The following is a 27,840-nucleotide window of genomic DNA, read 5'->3' as shown; positions in this document are numbered from 1 at the left end:
TTCCACTTCCAAATTCCCAAGAAAGGTTGTTAATTCTACTTCTACCATATCTTGTACATTCCTCCTCTCTGCTCATATAACCGCTATTCTAGTTCAGGCTTTCTTCAAATCACCCCTAGCCTGCAAACAGTAGCTTTTTATTTGGTTTCACTGCTCTCAGTCTCTCCACTCTCTAATTCATCTTCAACACAGCTGCCAAATTAACAAAACTAAGATGTAGGTCTCACTGTTACTTTGTTGTTCAGTCCTATTTTTTCCTCTAGGATAAAATACTGAGTAGTTAGCCTGACATTTAAAGCCTTCTGCAATATGGCTTTCCAGATGTTTCCAGATATTTTAGATTACTCCTCTTTACACATTCTTCATTCTAGACAAACTGCCCCACTTTTTGTTCCCTGAACTTTGTTCATCTCCTATCTCTGTACCTTTGTAGATGACAAGAATAGCCTCCTTCCTCATCTTCACCTAGCAGAATCCCCAGCTGTTTTCCTCCAATGCTCAACTTTGGTGTCACCTCTTACACAAAGCTTTTCCTGATAAACATAATTTTTAGTGCTCTCTCTCGTGAAATGATCTCATCTCTAATGATCCATTATTCCAATAAGATGCTTGTTTCTTGAAAATAGCAACTGTTTTGCTTTAATCTTTTTATTTTTTTTTTAGGTTTTTGCAAGGCAAACGGGGTTAAGTGGCTTGCCCAAGGCCACACAGCTAGGTAATTATTAAGTGTCTGAGGCCAGATTTGAACCCAGGTACTCCTGACTCCAGGGCTGGTGCTTTATCCACTGTGCCACCTAGCCACCCCTGCTTTAGTTTTTCTAACTGTGGGGTACAGAACTAAGCAAAGCACTTCAGTTTTTGCTGTTGTAGTTCAATTCACTGTGAGAGTTCCATGTAGCACTTCCACACGGGATTTTACTAACTTTTTCCCCCATTATATTTCTAAGTGAAGTTTCTGCCAATTCCTTAGGCACTAGCAGATACCTCAAGCTTGTAAAAGAGCATTAACAAAGCAGAAACATTTAAGGCTTTAATAACGCCTCACATCAATTGTTTCCACTTGTCAGCAAGATTCTAGAACGTAGCATCACAAGAAATCAATTTCATTCTGCAAGATACCTGGACGGGTAAGCCTTTCTTAGAACCATGACCTTGATGTTTGGGTAGTTATTTAATATGCATCTAATGCAAAAGTACATTTGGCATCTTGCAATAAGAACAAGTGTACCACACAATGACAATTATAGATCAGAAAATGAAAAATGTCAAGCTTGTGCTGATGAGTAATTCTCCTCACTAAGGGTTTTCTTAGGCTGTAGATGCTAACAGTTCAATACATTACTAAGAGCAATATTTTCTCCTTCGAATGCAGTAAATATGTCTCAGATAAATTAGACTTCATGGTCAACAGCCTCAGTTAGTCTGTGTAACTGACTATTTCTTGTGCACTTTCCCTAAAGAGAACTAATAGAAAAAGCATTAGGCCAGAAGCTAGAAAATCTGAGTTTTAGTCATTAAATGTCTGTGTGACCTTGGTAGGTTCTCCCTTTTCTCTGGATTCAAGTTTCCTCATTTGTAAAATAAAGAGTTGGGTACTTGGAAATGACTATGCTAACAAAATCAAAGGCATCAATAAAGCATTAAAGATGTTAGACTAGATAATCTGAAAGATCCATAACATTTCTGATATTCTCTGTTCTAAGCTCTCTTCTGGCCCTAACATCTATACTCTGAATTTCCTTTCAACCCTAACATTCTATGTTCTAACATTCTGTGTCATAAAATTATGGGTTCACATGTTCCTTCTAACTCTTAACAGAATGACTAAATGATATGTACATTAAATTATATACAGATACTATGAAAATAAAGCTTTGATTATTCTGATTGATATGGGAAATTCTTGTTAAATATGGAATTAGTATCAGAAACCAATAAGCTTCATACTTTATCTTAGTGATTGATTGCTTACAAATTTTTAGAATCCTAGCATTAAAAGGAACCTTCAAAGTTGACTAGCTAGGCCTTCAAACACAAATCTATTTCCCTGAAACTTCCACTTATTTGTTCATGTGCTATTCACTTAGATAAAATTGTAGAATATTAGAACTGGAAAGAAGCTTAGAGATTATCTCCTCCAAGCATCTTATTTTGCAGATGAGGAAAATGAAGGTGTGACTTGACCAAAGTCATAGAGTTAGCTAGAAGCAGACCCAGAAATATGCCCCAGGTTTTCTGACTGGTAATACAATGTTCTTTTGTCTACTACATTATAAGCTTCTTGAGAGAAGAACCCATTTTTCATTGCCTTTGTATTATGCCCCGTGTATAATAACAGCACTTAAAAGAGGTTGGATGACTTGATTGAAGACAGTGATCATTTACCTCCCGTGTCTTTTCAATAAGTTAAATAATTCCCACTTCCTTCATTTAATTCTCATATGATATAGATGGAGATGTGAGTCCTCTCACCATCCTCACAGCCATTAAATTTTATTTTCCACTTTCATGTCACTGTCTGCCACCTGCATTTTTGAAAGGAGTCACTACAGAATTCATGTTCATTCTCCTTGGAAATTTAATTCAATGATAATAAATATCTTAGTTTTTAAGCATTCTGCAATGAATTAAATAAAAATACTGTTCCATCCTGAAAAGATTTCAAGAATTGAATGAAGCTTATACACACTAGGGATATGTGAGACTGAACAAGGCGAGCTCTTAGTCTAAAGTTGTTTATTCAAATCCTATTGCAAAATTTGGGCAAAATCTATTACTGTTACCTTGTAACAATATACATACAAACGAATGAGTGTGTATGTGAAAGAGATACAAAGCAAATGAGTCTCCTTAGCTTGCCTCTCATCTAAAATTTGATATGTAATATACTGACCCCTCGTGGCTATTTAAGAAAAATGACTTTAAGAGTTGTTTTCCCCTCAACCTAAATTTCCAAAGTCAGCATTGAAAGAGAGCTCAGGATGTCACAAGTTTATTTGTTAGAACAAAGGATATTAGAAAATATCTAAATGCTATGAAGGCAGTTTAGAACATATAAGGCTCTGTTGTAGGTGATACAGATTTGAAAAAACATAGATCTTTGAATCAGAAGACTGGTTCGGGTCTCACATTTGACACTGGGTAAAATACCCCTTCTGTGAGCTTCAATTTCCTCATCAGCAAAATATATATAATACAAAAATACTTTCACTATTGAACATCATAAGGGTTGTGGGAAGGAAGGAGTTTTCTATATTAATGTGAGCTATCAGATTTGGAAGGGATTTGAAAGCACAGAATGTTAGGTTTGAAAGTAACACATTTAGATGATACTTGATGATTTACAAAGGATCATCCTTATAATAAGCCTGTGAATTAGGTGATGTCGTTCCCTTTTACAGATGAGGAAACTGAAAATAAGAAAGGTGAAGAGAAATGTCAGAATGATTATATGAACCCAGGGCTCTTGGTATCTTATCCAATGCCCCCCCCCCCCCCGCCCTGGCCAAAGAAGTTTCCAGAAAGGGTGCCCTATAAGTTGTTAGAGTTAGAAATGGAAAATGATTCATGGCTAGGATATGAACCAAGGTCTTTTTGACACTAATTATGAGGAAGAAAATACATTTTATTATCAAGTCTCTTAGTAATAAGATGAGAGAGAAATCCCTAAAAACATTACGTTTCTAGACAAAGCTACTTCTTCAATATAAAAATTTGCCAATCAATTTTTATCTATTCACTAAATTTGCACAACTCCATATACACCCAAAATAATTCAGACACACAGATCACTAGACCCAACTATTCCAAGTTGCTGTTTCTATAACCCTTATGGTTCTTGACACAATTTTAAAATAAATATTGGGAGCATTTCCCAATATCTCTTTCTTCCTTTTCCAAGCATTTTGCACTCATCTAAAAACATCAACAGGAAATACAAATTGCCTTGAAAAATTAATACTGGATTTGGAGTCAGAACACTTGTTCTAGTGCCAGCTTTGTTACTAAATTGATTCTCAGTTTCTTAATCTATTGAAAGAGAGTGTTGAAGTATATGTTATCTACATATATTTTAAGTAAACTTTCAGTGTGGTATAGAGACCTTACACCAAGGACCAATCTAGCTATGTGATTGTGGATAGTTTTTTCAGAGCTCTCAGTGCTTCTTTATGAAGAAATTTGGACAGTCTATTTACTATACTGGGAAGATGAAGGACAGACTTGTAAGATATCTTTCTCAAAAATAAATACCATAGTTTTTTCCTTCCATTTATTTCCTCAGGAGTAGGTTACAACAGAACACTGCCTTTTACTCACGATCCCTTATGCTGGAATATATATCCTCTTGGATATCCTCTGGCCTCAATTCATAAATTCAAAAAATGTTAGAACTATAAGAATCTTAGCCCCCAAAATATTAAAGGTGAGCATGAGTGAAGATAGACACCAGTAACTGCACCAAAAATTCAGTTTCCCCATCTGTAAAATGAGATTAGCCGAAGTAATCTTTTTTTTTTCTTTTAGAGTTTTCAAGGCAATGGGGTTAAGTGGCTTGCCCAAGGCCACATGGCTAGGTAATTATTAAGTATCTGAGGAGGGATTTGAACTCAGGTACTCTTGACTCCAAGGCCAGTGCTCTATCCACTGCTCCACCTAACTGCCCCCAAAGTAATCTTTCATTCCCTTCTAACCTTAAAGGCATAATCAACACTAGCTCAGAGAGGTAAGTGATAGGACTGAGTGTGCTGATGTACACTTGCAAAGAAATAAAAATAAAGAGAAAAAATTGCAATAATTATGAGAAGCAGAATGGTGCAATGGAAAGGGAACTGGACTCAGAAAAATTAAATCCAAAATCCAGTTCTGATACGTAACAGTTTTTCTCATCCTATTCCCTCATCTGTTAAAAAAAAAAAGTAATTTTAAACTCTCCTCCTTAAGGTGATAATGTTTAAAGGACTTAGTAAATCTTAAAGTGCTATTAACTGCTGAGTTATGGTCATTATTATTGCTACTAAAAATAATAACCATCAATGATCACAGACCCACTGCCTGATTTTCGTGAGTTTTGGGTTCTTTGGTTGCAAATCAAGAGCAAGTGTAGCATCTGAATAGAAAGCTGGTTCAGAGTCAAAAAGATCTGGGTTCAAGTCCTAGCCCTGTTAATGTTCAGGATTCAGGATTCAGCTTCTAGATTTCTGACATGTGACCCTGGGAAAGTCATTTAACCTCAAAATGCTCACTCTAAAAGTTGCAGAGAAAATACCATGCTCCTTGATGGAAACTTCCAAGAATACAGGTGGAAACCCATCAGTGAAGATTCTTAGTGCTAACATGCATTTGATCCCAATGATCCCAAATCACTAAATTTAAACTACAAGCTTTTAAATAGTATCAGATGATGTCTGGAATAGAAGCTAAACTTTAATATGTGGGTTGTGATTACTCTTTACTCCGGACTATCATCCACTCATGCCCACCTTATAGTGAGATTCCAGTATAGTGTAGTGACCCTGAGCAAATTTCTCCAGAACGGAGCCCTGAGAGCTCTGAAAAAAAAAAATTTGGTCACTGCAAATGACTTGATTTATAGCTTTCAAAAGGAGCTCTACTATATAAGCATATCTGTAGATGTGAGCAGAAGTTACAGGGAAACTTACAATAAGAAAAATTCCTAGCAACCCAAAAATGAAATGGGAAGCCTTGGGAGGTAGTGACTTCCCTATCATTATAATAATGTTGAAGGATTTTTTTTTATTAGACAATTAGTTGAACAAGATAATTTCATGATATATAAGATAAAATATTGTATTTGGACTCAGAGGACCTTTTAACCCCAACAGGAATCTATAATTCTGCCTGCCACATCTACCTTTTGTAATAGATCCATTCAAGAGAAACAGCAAGGTATATGCAATACAAACATCAAATTTGGAATCAGAAGTCTAGAAGCTAAATCTTGGGCTCTGATAATTAATCAGTTGATATGATTGTGGGAAAAGTCATTCTATCTATCCTAGACTAGTTCTTTATGGAAAAAAAACTCTTTATAAACCCTAAAATACTATGGTAATGTGATTACTATTATATTTGACACTATGCTGATTTTCATTGTCTTTGTGACCCTAATGCCTAATAAAGTGCCTGGCTGCAGAGTAAGTAGGTACTTGTTAAATGTGTATTGATTGGTAGACTGTTTACACTCCTACAGTGATAAGGAAAAGTTTCAACTATTCTTCACAGTTGGAATTATGGAAGAGATTCCACCTCAGGTAGCAGAAGACCTAGATAACAGAAGTTTCTTCCAATTTGAAGTGCTATGAACTAGGCTAAACTCTACAGGTCTAAATATGCCCCTAATCCATTTCAAGGTATTGAGTTTGGGAGGCAAATCACTACCAAAGTACTGGAGAGAGTCATCAGTCCACTTATTGACCCCAGGAGAAAAAGAACAGGATATCCTGCCACATTCAGTGTTTCAACTGCCAGTTTAAATTTCAAGGCAAGTCACGAAAGTGTTGACATGTAAGGAATTACTTTAAAATGCCTTTGATCACTGCAGTGCTTTATGGTGTTATAAATGAGTGTGCTGGTTGGGAGGCATGCCGGGCTGATTTTTCTAAAGGGACTCCCACTGTGAAGATGAAGGCCAGACTTGTAAGATACTTTTCTCAAAAATAAATACCATAGTTTTTTTCCTTCCATTTATTTCCTCAGGAGTAGGTTACAACAGAACACTATGCCTTTTACTCACTATCCTTTTTTGTTGGAATATATATCCTCTTGGATGTTCTCTGGGCTCAATTCATAAACTCAAAAAATGTTAGAACTATGAGAATCTTAGCACAAAAATATTAAATCATAAAACATAGAATATTAGAAGATAGAAGGGACTTTATAACTGGAACCCAGAATATTTGACATAGGCAGGTCCTTAAAAGACAAAGAAACAAAGTCTTAGAAAAAATAACATTTGATCCTAGATTACTAAAATATAGACAATAGACTATCAAAGTTAAAATGAATATTCTAGTAATAATAACAGCTAATCTTTACATAATAAGACTTCAAATTTTGAAAAAACTTTCCATACATGATTTCACTTGAACATCATAATAAATATATGAGGTAAGCATTACAGGTATTATCTCCATATTTTATAAATTAGAAAACTGAAGCTTAGAAAAATTAAGTAATTTTCCTCAAGTTCCCTCACCTAGGAAATATCAGAGGCAGATTTGGAATCAAGTAACATTTGTATCTTGCTAGATATAAAGGTTTATATTCTGAGATTTGTTAAATTGTATGATGAATTGTTTATTCCAATATTTACTACACTTTTAAAAATGAAGTACAAAGGTCCCTTCCAGCACTAACATGTTACATTCTGTCTAACATTCTATGTTCTAAGATAACTTCCAGTTCTCATGTTCTTTTCAGCCCCACTATTTACAACAGAAAGTGAAACAGGTTTACAGACATCAAAGACAAGTTACAAAGAGCTAACATGATAGCAGAGTAGCAGTTCTCATTTTTTTCCATTTGCCTTATTCTATATGCAAGAATTAAAAATAGTTGCACATAGCATAATATTGTACTCATTTTCATAAAACATTAAAAGATCCAGAATGATGTCTATAATATAGGATGTCTATTTTCTTAGTATTACAGAAGAACCTGAGTGAAGAGGTGTGAATAAGTTATGATCTGTTTTGGTGAAGGAAGTGTCCATTGGATTAAAATTATGGATTCAAATTAAATATTACATAGAGACCCATAACTCTAACAGTGTGGTCAAAAAATATAGACTTTGAAATACATTCTGGTATTCTTCCTATCTATTTGCAAAAAAATGGTGGGCATGGTGGACAATAGGTATGGAATAATGTCAGTGCCAGATGTGGCCCATGTTTTTATTTATTTTGATTGACTGTACTCATTTATGACAATGAGAATTCTATGGTGGGGGGTAGGGAAGGGATGAAGTACTAGAAAGTGACAAACATAGTTTTTTTAAAAGAGCATCAAAAGAGAGAAACACACAGAGAGAAAAACAGAGGAAGAGAGAGATTGAAAGTTTGTCCTCAACACTTCTTGAGAAATTAATATGGTTGGCACCATATACCCTTAATATGATATGGTCTTGTTACTTATTCCCTAATGTACTTGTCACATGTATTATAGATATCTGTGGTGGTGTCTTAATCTTTGATTAGTCTGTAAGATCCTTAAAGGTAAAGAACCACATCTTGTAGTTAGAATTCACATTTATGTGGTACTCTAAGTCCTATTCCCATGCCTCATATTCTGGCATGGAAGATGAGTTTGATTTACCAAAGTCTAAAAATGGAGTGGCAAAGCATACAGCCTACCATGCTGAAAAGCTCCAAGTGTGGACCTAGCAATGTACTATGCCTGTATTACAAGAACAAGCCTATGTAAGTTTGGGATGGTTCATCATAAGTAAGTAAGACTAATAAGGAGATGAATTTATTGCCACAGCAACCCAGGAAATAAAGAAAAATACAAAATGACTCTCAATCTTATGCATTCTTTGCTTATACAATGACAATTGGGGGGTGGGGGAACTCCTCCAGAGGGTACTAAGCCAAGATGAACTGACTTGGAAGTTGATTGTTACATTTTCAATTTGACCATTTATATCTTGGAAATTGGCAAACCTACAAATCAGGATTTGATTTATTTTGATTTACTAGAAATTAGAAAGTGGTGGAGAAAATGTTAATAATTCAGATTAAACTTAAATGAGTCCTTTGCACTTTTTTTCCCATTGTCTACCAGCATTTAACAACACACCCTTGGGGTGTGGCTAGGTGGCATAGTGGATAAAGCACCAGCCTTGGAGTCAGGAGTACCTGGGTTCAAATCCAGTCTCAGACATTTAATAATTACCTAGCTGCGTGGCCTTGCGCAAGCCACTTAACCCCGTTTGCCTTGCAAAAACCTAAAAAAAAAAATAACTTAGTTGTTGGTATTTGAAATACAAAATTCTTATTCAATGACCAGTGAACAGACATATTATAGTACAAAAAGAACTGAATGATATTTATCTTGATACTCTTACTATAAACAAAATTTAACAAATGAGGTAACTGCAGCTAAATGGACAAATTAATGGTTCACAGGTTCTCTTTGAAGTCAGTCTACAATCAACAAGCATTTATTAAGCAGCTGTCACTATATCCCTGGCACTAAGTATAGCAATATAAAGAAAAGCAAAAACAAAATAACAACAAGAACAAAACCCCAGCACTTTCCTTCAAAGAAATTCCATTCTAATAAGAAAGTCTATTTGTCTTGAAGAGGCAAAATAGGAAGTTGGAGAAATTGGTTTATCAGGTATCCAAAGGCAATAAGAAATATCATTTCATGAGACATTTGATCATCATGACAAGTTTTTGCAAAAGAAGACTGCCATGCAGATTACTGTAGTTTATGTACTGATATGAATTGCAGAGAATAAAGAGGCACAGAAATTCTACCAAAATGTAATATCCTCCAAATGAAAGAAATATATAGTTTGATATTTTAAGACTTTAATGCAAAGGTTAAAATAGTCAAGGACAAAGAAAAGTAAGTTTAAAAACATAGTTTAGAAATAAAGATAGAGAAAAGCCAAAAACCTTTTTATCATGCAGATCTCTCATGACAGTACAATAAAAATACTTTTAAAATGAACTTATGAAAAGCATTTATTAAGTGCTTACTATGCAAATCAACCAAAAAAGGGCAGTAAGGCAAAGGGCTGTTTTGAGCACAAAAAAAAAATCACAAAAAAACCCTATTTCAGTAGACAGTTAACAACTTTCCATTCCTGAATTGGTTGTTTGTGTACTCAGAACTCTGATTTTTTGGAACAAAAATCAAAATACAAAACTAGGAGAATAAAAAAATGAGAAATATATAGTGTCTAATTAAGTCTGATCTATTTAAATAAGTAATTGGGGAATAGCCTGTTATTTCATCAGTATGAAGAGTTCCCCATGAGAAAACTTGCTACCAAAGCATATTGACAACTATTCTATAATTTTTAGTCTAGAAGAGGTGCCTGGAACTCTGAGAAGTTAAGCAATTTGCTATCATGGATGTGAATTTATGCCTTCTTAACTCCTAGACTAGTTTTCCATCTTACTAAGCAACTACACTACTAAAACAAGACACAGACACAGAAAAATGGGAAAGGAATAAAGAAACTTTTTTTTAGGGTTTTTTTTTTTTTGTAAGGTAAATGGGGTTAAGTGGGTTTGCCCAAGGCCACACAGCTAGGTAATTTTATTTTTTAGGATTTTGCAAGGCAAATAGGGTTAAGTGGCTTGCCCAAGGCCACACAGCTAGGCAATTATTAAGTGTCTGAGTCCGGATTTGAACCCAGGTATTCCTGACTCCAGGGCCAGTGCTTTATCTACTGCGCCACCTAGCCGCCCCTAAAGAAACATTTTAACCATCAATTACAGTAATTTTATGCAGAAGTCTAACTGATGTAATTGCCATAAAAGTGGCTGAAAACAGCTTAAAATCCATCTCAGTTTGCAAGTCCTTGGCTTACTTGCCAAGTGAAAAGAAGAGGCAGCCAAAGGCAACAGACATTTAAAATATAAATTAATCTGAAAAATCATGTTGAGATAAGAACAAATTATACAACAACAACATTATAAAGAAAAACAACTTTGAAAGACCTTAGAACTCTGCTCAATGCACCGACAAAGATCCAGAGGCCCGAAGATGAAGCACACTATCCATCTCCTGTCAGAAAGGTGATGGATTGAAAATGTAAAATGAAATATACATTTTAGGTCTACATGGTCAATGAAGGAATTTGTTTTGCTGGACTGTGCACATGTGTTATAAATGGTTTCTTTTGTTTTTTATGCAATGCAAGGGGGAGGGAGAGAAGAAAAAGTAAATGCTTTTTGGAATAAATTTCAAATTTAACAATTTAGCTGAGAATAGTAGATTAAGAGTAATTTCACCTCATAAAACAGTAAGAAACAGTAAAGAAAAAAGTTTGTTGAAAGACTGAACTAGACTAAGTGTTTCTGAAACCATTTCAGGATGAAACTAAAAGAAAGAAAACAAAAATTCAAAAAATCAAAATAATCTGAAAAGATTTTTATTAAAAAAAAATCTTTTCACCACTAAGGACAGTGGAATCAGCCCATTTGGTAGACTTTAATATTATAGTTATGGATGCTCTTGTGAAGTGTTTTAAGTGATAGATTTTTAAATTACATGGAAGAGGAGATGTCAAAGCACAAAAAAGTAAGACCTTATATAATTACCAAAACATACATTACCAAGAGATCATTAATAACTAATGGTTATTGACTACCCATATATCTGTTTTCCTAACTTTAGAAAATATTTTATGAGAAAAATCTACACATGAATCTAAGGGCATCTTTCATAAGAAAATTAGAAGTGAACAGGCAGATTTTTACAAGTGATATTCCAAAAGTAGACTATATCTTTTATCATACAATTGACTATTGACTTTTTTTTTAGGTTTCGTTGTTTTTTTTTTTTTTTTTTGCAAGGCAAATGGGGTTAAGTGGCTTGCCCAAGGCCACACAGCTAGGTAATTATTAAGTGTTTGAGACCAGATTTGAATCCAGGTACTCCTGACTCCAGGGCTGGTGCTTTATCCACTGCGCCACCTAGCCGCCTCGACTATTAACTTTTAAGCAGTATTTGATTTGATACAACAAAATGTGCCCTTCTAGGAGAAGTTATCTACCAAATATATCAAAATTATGAAAAATTCCTTGATATATATGAAACACAAATAACCTTGTTCTACCATCCTCTAATAATTACAATCAGATAAAAAAGAGGAAGAGATGTTAGTCAAAATGTTCTAGGAAGGAAGGGAGGGGAGGAAAAGAAGGGTGTTATTAAGTGTCTATTAAGTGTTTTCTAGGTGTTGGCCATAGAATTACTAAAAGGAAGCAATCTTTGTCCTGGAGTAGTTTATATGCCCATAGAAGGATACAACATATACAGGGAAGTTATGGTTAGGGAAGAGGATTTTTGTCTAGGGCGTCATCATGAAGAGAAATGTACTCTTTTCTGTAGTAATGTTAGTATTGATTTTATTAATGTTCTCATACTGAGACCAGAGAGGCAGAGTTTGTTCACACATGAAAGCAGGACCAGATGTGAAGTACATCCCAGTCTGCTGGTAGATGACTGGTCAAGATATAGAACATGGTCTGAAGTGACCTAGATATATGATTCAAGTGAGTTTTCACCCATGTATCTACCTCTAAAGACAGCTCAGATCCAGAGATAAATTAACTCTGAAGAGAAGTGGCGGGGGGGGGGGGGGGGTGGCAGGGGAAAAAAACTAGCCTCACTAGAGGACTGAGCAGGAAAGTTTCTATTCCAGAAGAAAAGAGATACAGAGGCAAGGTGGATGACAAGATGCCAAGGTAGATCCTGGGTTAGAAGATATCCTACATAAAATCCAAGTTAAGAAGGAATATCCAAGAGATGATGAAGTCTTCCTGTTACTACAGTTTATGGCTAAAATATACTGATTGCATAAATCTCTAAAAGGAGGTATTATAATACAGTTTTAAAAAACTAAATTTGGAGTCAAAGGATCTGATTTTGATTACTACCTCTGTCACTTATTATATAACTTCTTCATGTCTCCTTCCTCTATAAGATGAAAAGGTTGGACATTCAATTTTGATATATGCATATCATGGAAATAAATGTAAAAGCTATCAGACTGCCTTCTGTTGGGGAGAAAGGGGAGGGGAGAAAATTATAAAATTCAAAACCTTGCAAAAAATGATTGGTAGAAATTACTATTGTATATAATTAGAAAACAAATAAAATATTTATATAAAAAGATGAGAAGATTAAAATAACTAAACTCCAAGATCTCATTCAGCTATATACATATGTATGGAGGTGTGTATGTATGTATGTACATGTATATATGATCCTAATTTTGCAAAAAATCTCCCAAATGAAATATATAATCACTTTTAACAAGATTGGTCTAAATAGCCAGCAAGGAAAATCTATATAGATGGATGTGGATTTTTCAGATGTTAATGTGTAATTCAATGGATAATCTATAGAGGTTCCTCAATCGGCATATCCATTTTGAACAATCACTGCAAATGGACAATGAGTTGGGTCTAGAACTAAATAGGAAAAAGGGAACTGCACTGATGGAAAATTAAAAAATTATTTCAGAACTCAATAACCCAAACTTCTTTCTTTCTTTTTTTTTTAGGTTTTTGCAAGGCAAATGGGGTTAAGTGGCTTGCCCAAGGCCACACAGCTAGGTAATTATTAAGTGTCTGAGACTGGATTTGAAACCAGGTACTCCTGACTCCAGGGCCAGTGCTTTATCCACTGTGTCACCTAGTCGCCCTCAAACTTCTTTCTGAAAGGAAGTTTCATCTTTCTTTAAAGAATTTTTTTTCATGTTCCAACTCATTATGGTTAGAGAAATACAAATTTAAAAAAAACTATGAGGTATTACCTCATATCTATCAGATTGGCTAAGATGGCAAAAAGGGAAAACGATAAATGTTGGAGAGATTGTGGGAGAATGGGACATTATTGCATTGTTGGTGGAGTTGCAAACTGATCCAACTATTCTGGAGAACAATATGGAACTATGCCCAAAAAGTAGTAAAACTGATCATAGTCTTTTACCCAGAAATACCAATATTAGACCCATATCTAGAAGAAATCATAAAAAATTAGAAAAATCCCATATGCACATGTTCCAAAATATTCATAGCAGCTCTTTTTGTAGTGGCAAAGAACTGGAAATTGAGGGTATGCCCATCAGATGGGGAATTGCTGAGCAAGTTATAGTATAGGAATGTTATGGAATACTATTATTCTATAAGAAACCACTCATGATCAGACTCTAGAGAACATGGAATGAATTATAGAAACTGATACTGAGAGAAGGGAGTAGAACCAACAAAAGATTGTAAGAACATTGTGTGTTGATCACCCTAGATGGATGCAACTCCTCTCAGCAGTTCAGAGAGTTGGGACAATCCTAGGAGATCAACTATGGACAATGCTATCCCCATCCAGAGGAAGAAAAACAAAACAAAACAAAACCGAAAAAAAACCTTATAGAATCATAATGAACACTATATTCACTTTTTTAAAAAGTGCTCTAATGTATTTATTTCCTATCTCATGGTTTTCTTTCTTTTCCTTTATTACTAATTTCTCATACCAAAAATGACTAAATTGTAAACATGTTAAACACAAATGTGTATGTACAATATTCACCTGTTACTGAGGGGAGGAGGACAGGAAGGGAGGGTGGTAGGAAAATTAAAATATGCATATTCATGTGGATGAATGTTGAAAAACTTTCATTACATGCAATTGGAAAAATAAAAACATCAATAAAAAAGAATTTTTCACAATTACATGTAAATACAATTTTAACATTTTTTTAAAATAATTTTTGAGTTTCAAATTCATTCCCTCTCTCTCCCCTCTCCTCCCCATGTGTACTCATGCAAAACATTTCCATATTAGCCATATTGCAAAAAAAACACAGAACAGGAAAAAAATAGTAGTAATAATAAACAAGAAAAATAAAATTTTAAAAATTATGTTTCGATCTTTAGTTACTATCAATTCTTTCTCTGGAGGTGGATAATAGTTTTCATCATAATTCCTTCAGAATTGTCTTGGATAATTATATTGCTGAGAATAACTAAGTCATTCAGAGATAATTGTCATACAGCATTATTGTTATAATATATAATTCCTAGATCTTATTTCACTCTTCATTAGTTCATATAAATCTCCCAAGGTTTTTCTGAAATCATCCCATTTGTCATTTTTTATAGCATAATATCATTCCATTACAATTATATGTTCAGTTTTCTCCAACTGATGGGCATCACTTCAATTTCTACTACTACCACCACAAAAATAGTCACTTTAAATATTTTTGTACATATGATATTTATTTTTTCTTTGATCTCTTCAGGATACAGAACTAGTAAGGGTTTTGCTGAGTCAAAGGATAGGCATGGTTGTATATATCCCTTATGAAGGATGTACAGAGAAGGACAACAGAGGAGGCAGAGCTGAGTGTCACCTTTGATTGTGAAGGGTATTCACTTTGTAAGCCTTGAAATCAGAGATGGGACTCAGCTCTGCCTCACTGCTGCCTCCTCATCACAGTCCCATGGTTGAATCAGTTCACAACTCCATAAAGAATGCATTAATATCCCTATTTTTCCATATTCCTTTCAACATTTGTCATTTTCATTTTCTGTCATATTAGCCAATAAAATATATGTGAGGTGATACTTCAGAGTTGTTTTAATTTGCATTTCCCTAATCAATAGTGATTTAGAGAATTTTTTTCATGACTATAAATTGCTTTTTTTTTATACTGAAAACTTCCTGTTCCTATCTTTTTGACTATTACCAATTGGGAAATGACTCATATTCTTATAAATTTGACCCAAATCTCTGCATGCTTTAAAAATAAGGCCTTTACCAGAGAAACTTGTTGTTAAAAGTTTTTCCTAGTTTCTTATTTTCCTTCTAATCTTGGTCACACTGGATTTGTTTGTGCAAAATCTTTTGAATTTAATGCAATAAAAATTATCCATTTTATGTTCTGTAATGTTCTCTGTCTCTTTTTTGGTCATAAATTCATCCTTTACCCATATATCTGATAGGCAAGCTATTCCATGCTCCCACAATCTACTTATGTTATCACTTTTTATTTCTAAATCATATACTCATTTTGATCTTTTGTTTGTTTATGGTGTGAGATATATTGATCTATGCCTAGTTCCTACAAAGCTCTATCTTTTTTTAATATTAACATTTTCCAGTGGTGTTAGATGAGATTCATGGAACACCATATTATGAAAAATTCTAAATGTGTATAATCCAGATGTCAGTAGAGAAGTACATGGTAGATAACCAACTGCAACACATTACAAACAAGGAATTACTAAAAAACAGTGCAAAAAGTGATGATGATGATGATGATGATGATGATGTAGATCCTTCAATCTTGAAGAAGACCTCACTTTCAGGGAGATGGCATGATAAGCATGTGAATTAAATTTGAGTGAGGGGGTTCTGTGCTAAGTCACTTTCTCCTCCAGTGATCAGATATGAATCAGGATGACTGGAAATAGCCCTAGATGTGAGGCAACCAGGTGAAGTGATAAGGGAAACTAGGTGGTACATTGGATAGGGGCACCAGCCTTGGAATCAGAAGGATCTGAGTTCAAAGCTGTCCTCAGACACTTGACACTTATTAGCTTTGTGACTCTTGGCAAGTTAAAGGGTATCATCTCAGAAACATATACAAAGATAGAGCAAAGAATAGTCCATATGTTCCTTTTGTATCCTTGAAATGTAAATGCTGGGTTAATTTATCAATTCATAGGACTAAAATATGAAAGTCATAGAAGACTTTCAGAAAATGGGTGGATATAGATGCAGTAATGATTGGTTATCAACATTAAAAGTCATCTAGTACAAATCCCTTCATTTTATAGATGAAGAAACTAATGCCCAGAAAGACTGAATGATTCATTCAAGATCACACAAGTAGCAAGTGGCAGAGTAGGGATTTGAACAAGTTTCATAGCTGTAAGCTCAGCATTCTTCACTATGCCAATACAGTAAGGTTTTTTCTAGGTGTTTTCCTCACAGCAATATTTTAAGTTACAGAGTACCATTATCTCCATTTAAAGATGAGGAAAAAGAGTCAGAAAAGTGACTTGGTCTGCCCATAATTAAATAGCTAGTAAATGTTAAGACTCCCTATTTCAAAACCCAGGTTTCTCCTAACTCCAAGTTATGTTCTATCTAACCTCAAAAATGTGATTCTCCCAGTGTCTATCATAGAGTTCTGCACAAAGTAGGTACTTAATAAATCTCTAATTGATTGATGATAAGGGAGACAAGCAGGAAAAAGAAAGAGGTATATGCTTAAGTAGAAGAAAGGATAAGAGGAAAAATGTCTGTTCCATCAGAATTCATTACAGCACCTTGCTATATTTGGATGTTTGCTTCAGTTCTCTTTCATTAGATCCCTGAGAAGTAATTAGACAGTAAGGAGATTGAATATGAAGCGGAGTTTGAACAATTTTTCCATTTCTTTGGTAGAGAGGATGGCTGACCCATTTTCATAATTTACCTCGGAAATGAATATCTGAGTCATGAATAACTCTTTCCTTGGATGAGATTTTTCAGTCTCTCTCTCTCTCTCTCTCTCTCTCTCTCTCTCTCTCTCTCTCTCTCTCTCTCTTTCTTAGAATATCTCTACTTTAATAAAGAAGATATTCAACTAAAAATCATTAGAAACTTTTAAAATAACTATATAATTGAAGTAATGAAAGATAACTTTTTATTTATGGTATAGTAGAAATAATAGATTTGGGAGTCAGAAAAACTGGGTTCAATTCTCAGCTCTTCCACCTACTAAGTGTGTGACCTTGAGCAAGTCCTAGGACCATTCAAACATCAGGGATCAGAATCACACCACCTAGTCAAACCACTACCTGAAACAGGGTTCTGCTTTCAATCCCACTAGAGGAGGAGCCATCCACCCTATTAAGACAAGGAATTTGCTGGCCTCAAGAACTGAACATGCCATTACTGGATAGTCCTGACCACAAGTAGAATTGAAACCTTCCACTTTCAGATAAGAATATGTCTATTCTCTAACTGATAAATGCTCATATGATACGAACTGTCAGTTTTTTGATGAAGAAATGAAAACTATATATAGCTATATAAAAGTACTCCAAATCATTGATTAGAGAAATGCAGATTAGAACAGCTTTGAGATATCATCTCAGACCCATCAGACTGTCTTAAACAATAGAAGGGAAAAAATAATGAATCTTGGAGGCTATGGGGAAAAATTGGGACAGTAATACAATATTGGTAGAACTTTGAACTGATATACTATTTTTGGAGAGTAATCAGGAATTATGGTCAAAGAGTTAGAAAACTGCATACCCTCTTTGTCCCAGCAATACCACTATTAGGTCTATTTTCCCAAGGTAGTCAGGAAAAAAGGAAAAGAATGTAAATGTTTTAAAATATTTATAGCAGCACTCTTTGTGGTAGCAAAAACTAGAATTTGAAGGGATGTCATCAATTAGGGAATGGCTAAACAAGATGTGGTATATACTTGTATGGAATACTACTATATTGTAAGAAAAGATGAACTGGTTGATTTTAGAAAAACATGGGAAGAATTGCATGAAATAATGAGTGAAACAGAACTAAATGAACTTTATATACAGTTACAGTAACAGTGTTTAAAGAACAGCTGTGAAATACCAAGTCATTCTGAGTAATAATTAATACTCAAATCAACTATAAAGGACCCAAGAAGGAAGATGCTAATCACCTCCAGAGTGAGAATCAGAGAAAGAACTGATAAATAAAGGTATGCATAATGTATATTTTATATATCTGGGTCAACTAGTGACCTTCTTTAGTGTGGGGTGGAGATGGAGGGAGGGAGACAGTTCAGAATTGAAAATGTGACAAAAAATTCATTTTTAAAGAAAATTTGCCACTCTGGAACTGCCATCCTCTGTTGTGTCTACTCATGTCCTTTGTTGTATTCCCTTCACTTCTCTGAGACTCAATTACCTCATATGTCAAATAAATATACCTGCCCTGAATATCTCACAGGCTGCAAGAACCAAATGAAATGATATATTCTTTGTAACAGTAAAGCTCTCATATAAATGCTAGTTGTTACTGTTATGTTATTCATCACTTTGGAGAATCAAAGTTCTCTAATCTTTAAAATATGTTCAAGGCAGCAAAATCATTACTAAAAAATATGTAGAATCTTAGAAATGGAACTTTGGAGGGTACCACATCCCTGACAAGTAGCTGCCCATCCACCAACTGAATACCTCTGGTGATGCAGAAGAACTCACTGCATTAAACTAGTTTTTTTTTTTTTACCAAAAAATCACTTTCATTAAAGAAATCTGAATCTGGAGTTATAGATTTTTGTGTGAAAAAAGACCTGAGAATTTTAATGGAATACAAATTCAGCATGAGCTCAAAATCAATTTGACATGGCAGATAGATTCAGAAACCCACACATAATAATATAATCTTGAGTTTCACTAATAGAAATATATATATATATAATATATATATATATATATATATATGTAGTGTATTAGAAATATAGAATGACAAAAAGTAATATTCCCACTATCCTCTAACCTAATCAGACTCCATCTGGAATATTGTGTCCCATTCTGGATGCCACATTTTAAGAGGGACACTGACAAATGGAGTATGTTCAGAGAAAGATGACCACACTTGAGAGGAGATCAGAGACATCATGCCACATCAAGGTCAGTTGAGGGAAATGAATATGTTTAGCCTGAAAAATAAAAAAACTTAATGGGAATATGATCTCTATCTATAAATAACCAGAAGGTTGTCATGTATTTGCTTGGCCCCAGAAGAGAGAATCAGGGCTAAAGGGTAAAGGGGAGGCTGTACTGTATAGAGGAAAGGGCTATAGATTTTGGTGAATGGGCAGCTACTCAGTTCAAGTCCTACCCAGCCATTTCTCTTTGCTGTGTTGCCTGTATAAGCTACTTTTATCCCTCTTAGCTTCCTCTGTAAAATGAAGGAGTTGGACTATATGAATTCTAAGGTTCCTTGCACTTCTCTATGATCCTATTTTCTTTTAAGTTACAGGGAAGTAGATATTGGCCCAACATGCCTCCTAATAATTAAAGTTCTCTAACTATGGAATAGGTCATTTTATTGGGTAATTTTATTAGGAAGTCCCATCACTGGGTAGCTTCTGAAGAAAACATTGAAAAACTATTTGTCAAGGATGTTAGTTTTTCAAGGAATTTGTCAATTCTCACTTCTAATTAGGATTTAACTTGTTGGACTATGAGAGCCTGAACAGCTCAGTCTGAGATTCTCTGGTTAGGTATGATTTTGTCTTGTGCTCAGATACAGCTTCAGCTTCTCCCCTAGAGAAGATATTTCTATATTATGCAGAAAAGACTGTGAGAGATTTCATTTGCCCAGAGACTCCCACAGTCTTGTCTTGAACTGCAGCTCGTCAAGCAGGCAGCACTTTATTCCAGCCTTCATTATCTGCTACTTCACTAGCCTCAGGCATCACTGATCCAGGCATTAAGGTTGAAGAAGATTGATTACAAGCCGACCAATGTGCAAATAAGTCATGGCAGTGGAAATTTTTGCCAACACAGTTTTAACTTTGGCATTTGGTTCTCTGGAAGAATTTACAATAGACAAACATCCTAGAATCATAAAATGTTTAGAACTAGAGGAACTTTTGAAAAAAAGAATTTTAAAGGTGAAAAGGAACTTACATCAGATGAATGTTAGAGCTGGAAATTCCTAACAAATCATCTATTCCAACCTACTTACTTGAGGGAAAAATGAAGGAGAAAGGCAATCAGGGTTAAGTGACTTGCCCAGAGTCATATAGACAATAATAAGTAAAGACTGTGAGGTATTGTGAAGTCTTTTTTTTTTTTAGGTTTTTTTGCAAGGCAAATGGGGTTAAGTGGCTTACCCAAGGCCACACAGCTAGGTAATTATTAAGTGTCTCAGATGGGATTTGAACCCAGGTACTCCTGACTCCAGGGCCGGTGCTTTATCCACTGAGCCACCTAGCTGCCCTTATTGTGAAGTCTTGAAGAGGGAATCTCTTACAAGGAATCGGTATACATTTATTTGGGGAAAATAAATGAGAAATCCGCAATGTTTAGTTATCAGTTTGGAAAAGAGCTATCTACATGTGATCAGCATGTGACGCAAAGGATAGAAACAGAGCATTCTCAATGGGAAATTCTGCAAGCTAAGGCCAAATTTGAACTCAGGTCCTCCTGACCTCCAGGGCTAATCCATGCCACCTAACTGCCCCTCAAGTTGCTCATTTTCATAGATAAGTAAACTGAGGCCAAGAAAGGGGAAAAGACTTGCCCAAAGTCACAAAGCTTCTCATTTAGAGAGTGAGGACAAGAATCTAGATCTCTTCATTTCCTTCCCAATGCTAATTGTACTTAAAAGTTATACTTTGGGGCAGCTAGGTGGCATAGTGGATAAAGCACCGGCCCTGGAGGCAGGAGTACATGGGTTCAAATCCAATCTCAGACACTTAATAATTACCTAGCTGTGTGGCCTTGGGCAAGCCACTTAACCCCATTTGCCTTGCAAAAAAAAAACCTAAAAAAAAAGTTATACTTCACAGAAATATTTTTTCTAAAAGGAACATTTGAACAAATTATCTCCTCTCCTTCTCCCTCTCTTGCTAGCTGAAGTAAACAGTCCTTGTACTTCTTTTATGCACCAAAATTCTAGTATCTTGTTTTTCCCATTATCCTAGTATAAGATCTGTAAAGAAGGGGATTATGTCTTATTTTTCTCCCTATCTTATATAGCGCCTAAAATGGAGCTATCTCATATTAAGAAACTAATAGTGATTAGATAAAATTATTCATTGAACTGAACAAACTTGAGTGGGTTTCTTAACAAAGAACTGGTTTTTCAAGTTTCAGATAAAATTTTCTTCTAAACATATTGTGCTAAGAAAAAGCCTCATGTACAGTGTGATATATCTATGCAGGAGGTGAAATTCTATTTCTGGAAGTACAGGAAACAAAATCTGAAACAGATGGAAAAGTGAAGCTATAGCTCTTGCAGCATTTCCATTGATAGCAAAAGATCAAACCACTTCATATTTGCAGTTCCCTGAGTCTCCCAGCTTTAATCTTTTATTCTCCTCATTAAATACCTGGGCCAGGAGCAATCTTGAGAGCATTCCATTCAAAAATCTCTTATTTTATAAAAAAAGGATAGTTAGACTCAGAGGGTTAAGTGACTTGCCCAAGACCCTAGAATCATAGGTCATTTAAGGGATACTGCAGCCAGCACTAGAACCAGACTTTTCAACTCAAAGCCCAGAATTTTTTCTTGTTAAATCACATTGCCTTTTCTCAAGAAAAAAACTATTTCAAATACAAACTCTTTCACCATAATATATACTGTTTTGATAACAAAAACTGTACTTTTCTCAAATATCCAGATGGAAGACCATATGTAAAATCAATGCCAAAGATTTTTTTTTAAATTAGCCATCTGCTAAAATTTCATCTTCACAAAATTTTCCACTAAGAATGCTCCATGTTTATCCCTGGTGCCACCTGCTGATCACATGTGGGTAGCACTTTCCCAAACTGATAAGAGATTGTGAATTTCTCATTTCCTTTCCCAAAATAAATGTAATAGCAAGTCCTTGTAAAAGAGGGAAACATCGAGTTTTAATATGACTTCACAATATCCCACAGTCTTTAACAAAAATCATAAAATTGAAACTTGTGCATTATTTTGGATTTACTTTTGATAGGAATAAGTAGTAGAATGGTAATTTCACTGATCTAGGAAATTTGCAAGTGAGGACAGTCCCTTAGGAAGTCAGAGTTATCTAGAATACTGAAAGATCGAGTGACTTTCCCCAGTCATTCTATTAATATGTGTCAGAGGTAAGACTACCAAAATCATTTTGGTTCCAAAACTGGTTCTAAACATTATGCAATGCCATCTCACCCTTGAGAGCATCACTAAATTTCTCCAACTCATGCATGATATACAATGCTTAAAGATGTATTTGAAGAATATTTTTCTTCACAAAATAATTATATAAATATTAGAAGTCAAGTCAAATCAAATAAACACTTACTGTATGCCAGGCAATATGCTAAGTACTAGAAATTCAAATACAAGCAGAAAGACAGCTCCCATCTTCAAGGAGCTTATATTCTTATTGACAAATGCACACATAAAAGGAAGGTGAAAATTGGGGCAGGCTCTGAAGCTTAGAAAAGACCTTAGTTAAGGTCTCAGTCAAGTCATCTCATCAAACCTCCTCACTGTACTAATGAGAAAACTAAATGCAGGGAATTTGCCCTTACAAATGATTAGAACCAGATCTCCTGAGCTGAATCCCTAGACTCTTATCTCTATACCATGCTGCCACTCTGAAAATACCCTCCCCAAAGCAATAGTAATTGCAGACTCTTAGAGTTCTAAAGGCCTTTAGAGATTAGTTAAGTGTTTAAAAGTTTTATTGCACCCAGGAGGACTAAAGCCCTAGGCAGAACTAGAAGTTCTAGTGGCAGTCATAGGGAGGCAAGTTTTTGTTCCATATAAGGAAAATTTCCTAACTGGAGCAGTTAAATTACAGAAAAGGCTACACCTTGGTGGTTAGTGTGTTCTCATAGAAGCTAAATTACCATTTAGCTCTCTTAGAAAGATCTAGACCAGTTATTCTAATTTATAATTTGACTGTTCTTTCCATTACACAAATGTAAAACTATGACAGTCATTTTCAGGCTTTTTAATATAAAATTCATTTTAACACAATTTAACAAATATTAATGAAGCACTTAATATATGTAAGACACTGAAATGGATTCTGGGAATGAAACTTGGCCTAGTTTGGCCTCAAGGAATTTAACACAAAAATACTAAGAAGTGATAAGGACAAGGGAGTGGTCTAGCAAAGTGTTTGAGGAGTTCTAAATTCTGGAAAGAAGTTAATAATACTTCATGGAGAAAGTGTTTTTAAAAAGTTTTTTAAAAAAAAGGAAAAAAAATGATTTTAATAAGTGGAGATGGAGGAGGGAGAGTAGGGAAGAAGCTCTATTCCAAGTATGGAATGGGAGAGGGCTAGATGAGATCAAGCAATAAGAGCAGCATTCCAGTTTGGCTGGAGTACAAAATATTTAATACTCCTTGTAAAAAGTCATCATTTACTACATTTAATATTGTTGTTGTAGAAGAAAGAAAGCTGATTGACTTCCGGGGAAGAGCCAAGATGGCTGCGTGAAGCTAGCATGCTCTCATGACTTTTCCTTACACAAAGCTAAATGAAGCCTCTCACAGACATTAAAGTTACAGATCCCAACAGAAAAAAGACAAGACTGAAACAAGCTTTCAACTGTACACATCGGGGAAGAACTTCAGTGAAGCTGTTTTTTTGTGGGGGGTGGGGGGGGAAAGAAAGGAAAGCCTAGCTAGGCAGGATAGCGAGGAAAGTCAGCGGGAGACTTCCAGGCACAGTGCAGTCCAGGTTCCAATCGCTTGACAACAGCAGAGGTCCTGGCAACTAGATGGCAAACCAGCCAGCAGGGCCCCAACCCCAAGTCTGAAGCCTAGAAACACTGGGGTAAAAGTCAGGATTGGGTTGGGAACAAACTACTGCAAAGGTAGAACCCTAGACACAAAGGAGGAAACAGACCTGCAAAGACAATGCCTGGGCTGCATGAGCATGATAAACCAGGGATGAGATCCCAGCCCCAGCATAAAAAAAATTGGGTCTATACTCCCTATGTCCAGGAGCAGAGCTCAAACAACCAAAATGAGCTAAAAGAGTGCTAATCAAAGAGCTACTGTACAGCTAAAGATGATAATGCCATCTCAAAAGAAAACAGTGAAAAATTACCTGCAGAGGAAGTCTCAAAGGAGTCTATGAATTGGATTCTAATTCAAAGGCTCATAGAAGAGCTTTAAAAATAATTTAAAAACCAAAGAAAAGAGAAGAAGAAAAATGGAAAAAAGAAATGAGAGTTATGCAAGAAAATTGTGCAAAATTGACCAAAGAAATCAACTCCTTTAAAACTAAACATAACCAACTGGAAAAAGAAATTAAGTCTTCAAAAAATAAAATTGGCAACTGAAAAAGGAATGCAATTAATCTAAAACTAAAATTGTCCCACTGAAAAGGGAATGAAACTCAGCAAAAAGTAAACTAACCAACTGGAAAAAGTTAACTGAAGACAATAAAAAATCTAACTGAAGACAATAAAACCCTAAACATCAGAATTAAACAAATAGAAACCAATGAATCCATCAGACTCCAAGATTAGAGCAGTGACCTTGGAGTCAGGAGGATAGGAGTTTAAATCTGACCTCAAACACTAGACTATACTAGCTTTGTGTACTTGGGCAAGTCACTTAACCCCGATTCCTTTGCATCTAGGGCAATCTTCAGTTGTCCTGATTCATATCTGGTTATTGGACCCAGGTGGCTCTGGAGGAGAAAGTGAGGCTGGTGACTTAGCACAGTCCCCCCCCCACTCAAATCCAATTCATGTGCTTGTCATGGCATCACCTCCCTGATGTCGTGGTCTTCTTTGAAAATGAAAGAGAAGTTAAAAGGCTGAAAAATTGAAGAAAATGTAAAGTACCTTTTAGAAAAAACAAACAACCTGAAAAATAGATGCAGGAAAGACAGTTTACAAATTATTGGACTACTAGAAGACCTAGATTTAAAAAAAATAGCCTGGAAAATATCTTTCCAAAAATCAAAAGGGAAAACTGTCCAAATATACTAGAGTAAGAAGACAGAATAGCCATTGAAAGAATACACAGAACTCATCTAGCAAAAGGCCCCAGGATAAAAACCATAAGGTCTATCCATAGTCAAATTCCAGATTTCTCAAGTAAAGGAGAAAATTTTACAAGCAGCAAAAAAGAAGCAATTTAAATACAAAGTTCTTAAGAGAGACCTTCAGAGCACCTCAGTACTTACAGCACTTACAGACTCTATAGTTAATTAAATCAAAAATGACTTTACTTAATTAACTACTTAGAGGTTTTGAAGTACCATAGGGGCAGAGGGTGGGAACCTCCTTAGAAGGGTTGTACAAAATGAAATTAAGAAGTGATCTTATCTTAATTCATACTTTAGTCAATGAGGGTTTAAGTATAATGGTTGGTGAGCTAAAGGAGAAGAATGTAGAAGAGAGTATGCTGAGGGGAGGGGGGGTTACAAATAGTTTGTGAAATGATTTGACTTTGCATAATAAGAATTGTGTGTCCTTGGAGGGTACTTGAAATTGAGGAAAGGTATAAGATTATAATTTGATGTGATTCATGACTCTTGAGAAGTGTATTTCTAATGAGACAAAAGAGGGAAGGGGTATTTAGTGATTATGAGGCAATGTTGTTTATCAATCAATCAATCAATCAAACTTTGATTGCACTTTGAGCTTATCAAGCAATCAAATAACCAATTAATCAACCTTTGATAGATAATACTTCTATCAGGTCAGGTAAATTGAGTATAATTTGAAAAAAAAAGGATGCAAGTGTAAGACAAGGTTAAAACAATAAAAACACAAAAAGGAGGAGGCTAGGCAGTAGTAGATAACACCAGGTGAAGAGGCACAAAGGATCTATTATAGAAGAGGGAAAGAAGGGAGGGTGTGAACACTGAGTAAATCCTATTCAAAAGATTTGAATCAGAGAGGGAAAACAAGAGATATCCCCACTTAGGTTTAAAAATCTATCCCTTTAGAGTAGGAAGTGAGGGGCAAGGGGGGGAAGGGAAAGAAAGAAGAGACTGATAAAAGAGAAGATGAAGGTTATAAATGAAAATAAACTGAAAGTTAAAATTTAAAAGAAAGGTTAAAGGAGAATGGGACTAAAACTATGGTGAGGAGGAATAAGAGGAAAAGAAAGAGAAAAATATAAATGGGGAACGATAGCATGGGGAAATACAGAATTTGTAATCTTAATGTAAATATGAATAGGATAAACTCATAAAATGGAAGCAAATAGCAGAATGGATTAAAAAACACAATCCTACAGTATGTTGTTTTCAAGAGACACATGCGAAGCAAAGAGATACACACAGGGTAAAGGTAAAAGTCTGGAGCAAAATATATTATGCTCCAAATGAAGTAAAAAAAAATCAGGGTCCTTGATCCCAAAGAAAAAGAAAAAATAGAACTCATTAAAAGAGATATGGAAGAAAACTACATCTTCTCAAAAGACACCATAGGCAATGAAGTTACATCATTATTAAACTTGTATGCACCTAGTGGTATAGTGTCCAGATTCTTAGAGGTAAAGCTGAGTGAATTAATTACAGGGAGACATAGTCAGCAAAACTTTAATAATGGGGAGCCTCAACCTCCTTCTCTAAGAATTAAATAAATCTAACCACAAAATAAAAAAGAAGGAAATTACGAAGGTAAATAAAATCTTAGAAAACTTAAATATGATAGACCTCTGGAGAAAACTGAATGGATATAGAAAAGATTATACCTTTTTCTCTGTAGTATATGGTACCTATACCAAAACTGCCCACATACTAGGGCATATAAACCTAACAATCAAATGCAGAAAGGTAGAAATTAGAAATGCATACATTTCACATCATGATGTAATTTTAAAATTACATGTAATAAAGAGCCATGAACAGATAAACCAAAAAATTAATTGAAAACTAAATAACTTAATTTTAAATAATAAATGGACCAAACAACAAATCACAGAAATAATCAATCATTTTCTCCAAGAAAATGATAACAATGATAACAAAAATTTATAGGATGTAGTCAAAGCAGTTTTGGGCAAAAATTTATATCTCTAAATGCTTATATGAACGAAATAGAGAAAGAGGAGATCAATTCCTTAGTTATGCAACTAAAAAAACTAGAAAAAGAACATATTAAAGATCCCCAATTAAACATCAAATTAGAAATTCTGAAAATCAAGGGAGAGATTAATAAAATTGAAAACAAGAAAATCATTGGTCTAATAAATAAAACTAAGAGTTGGTTTTATGTAAAAAAACCAATAAAATAGTTGAATCTTTGGTCAATCTGATTTAAAAAAGAAAACTGAATTACTAGTACCAAAAATGAAAAGAGTGAACTATCAATGAAGAGGAAATTAAAGACATAATTCAGAGCTACTTTATGAAACAGTATGCCAGTAAATTTGATAACCTGAGTG

The 27,840-nt window shown here is 34.8% G+C and overlaps 1 protein-coding gene across 4 annotated transcripts in view; it reads right to left on the bottom strand.

The window, feature by feature from the left end:
- Positions 1 to 27,840, bottom strand: part of TTLL11 (tubulin tyrosine ligase like 11) — a 301,263-nt gene that overhangs the window by 199,707 nt on the left and 73,716 nt on the right. The window lies entirely within an intron of this gene.

This window comes from Macrotis lagotis, chromosome 1 (genome assembly GCF_037893015.1).
Source record: "Macrotis lagotis isolate mMagLag1 chromosome 1, bilby.v1.9.chrom.fasta, whole genome shotgun sequence".
NCBI classification, from domain to species: Eukaryota; Metazoa; Chordata; class Mammalia; order Peramelemorphia; family Peramelidae; genus Macrotis; species Macrotis lagotis.
This window is presented reverse-complemented; position numbering and strand designations above follow the sequence as displayed.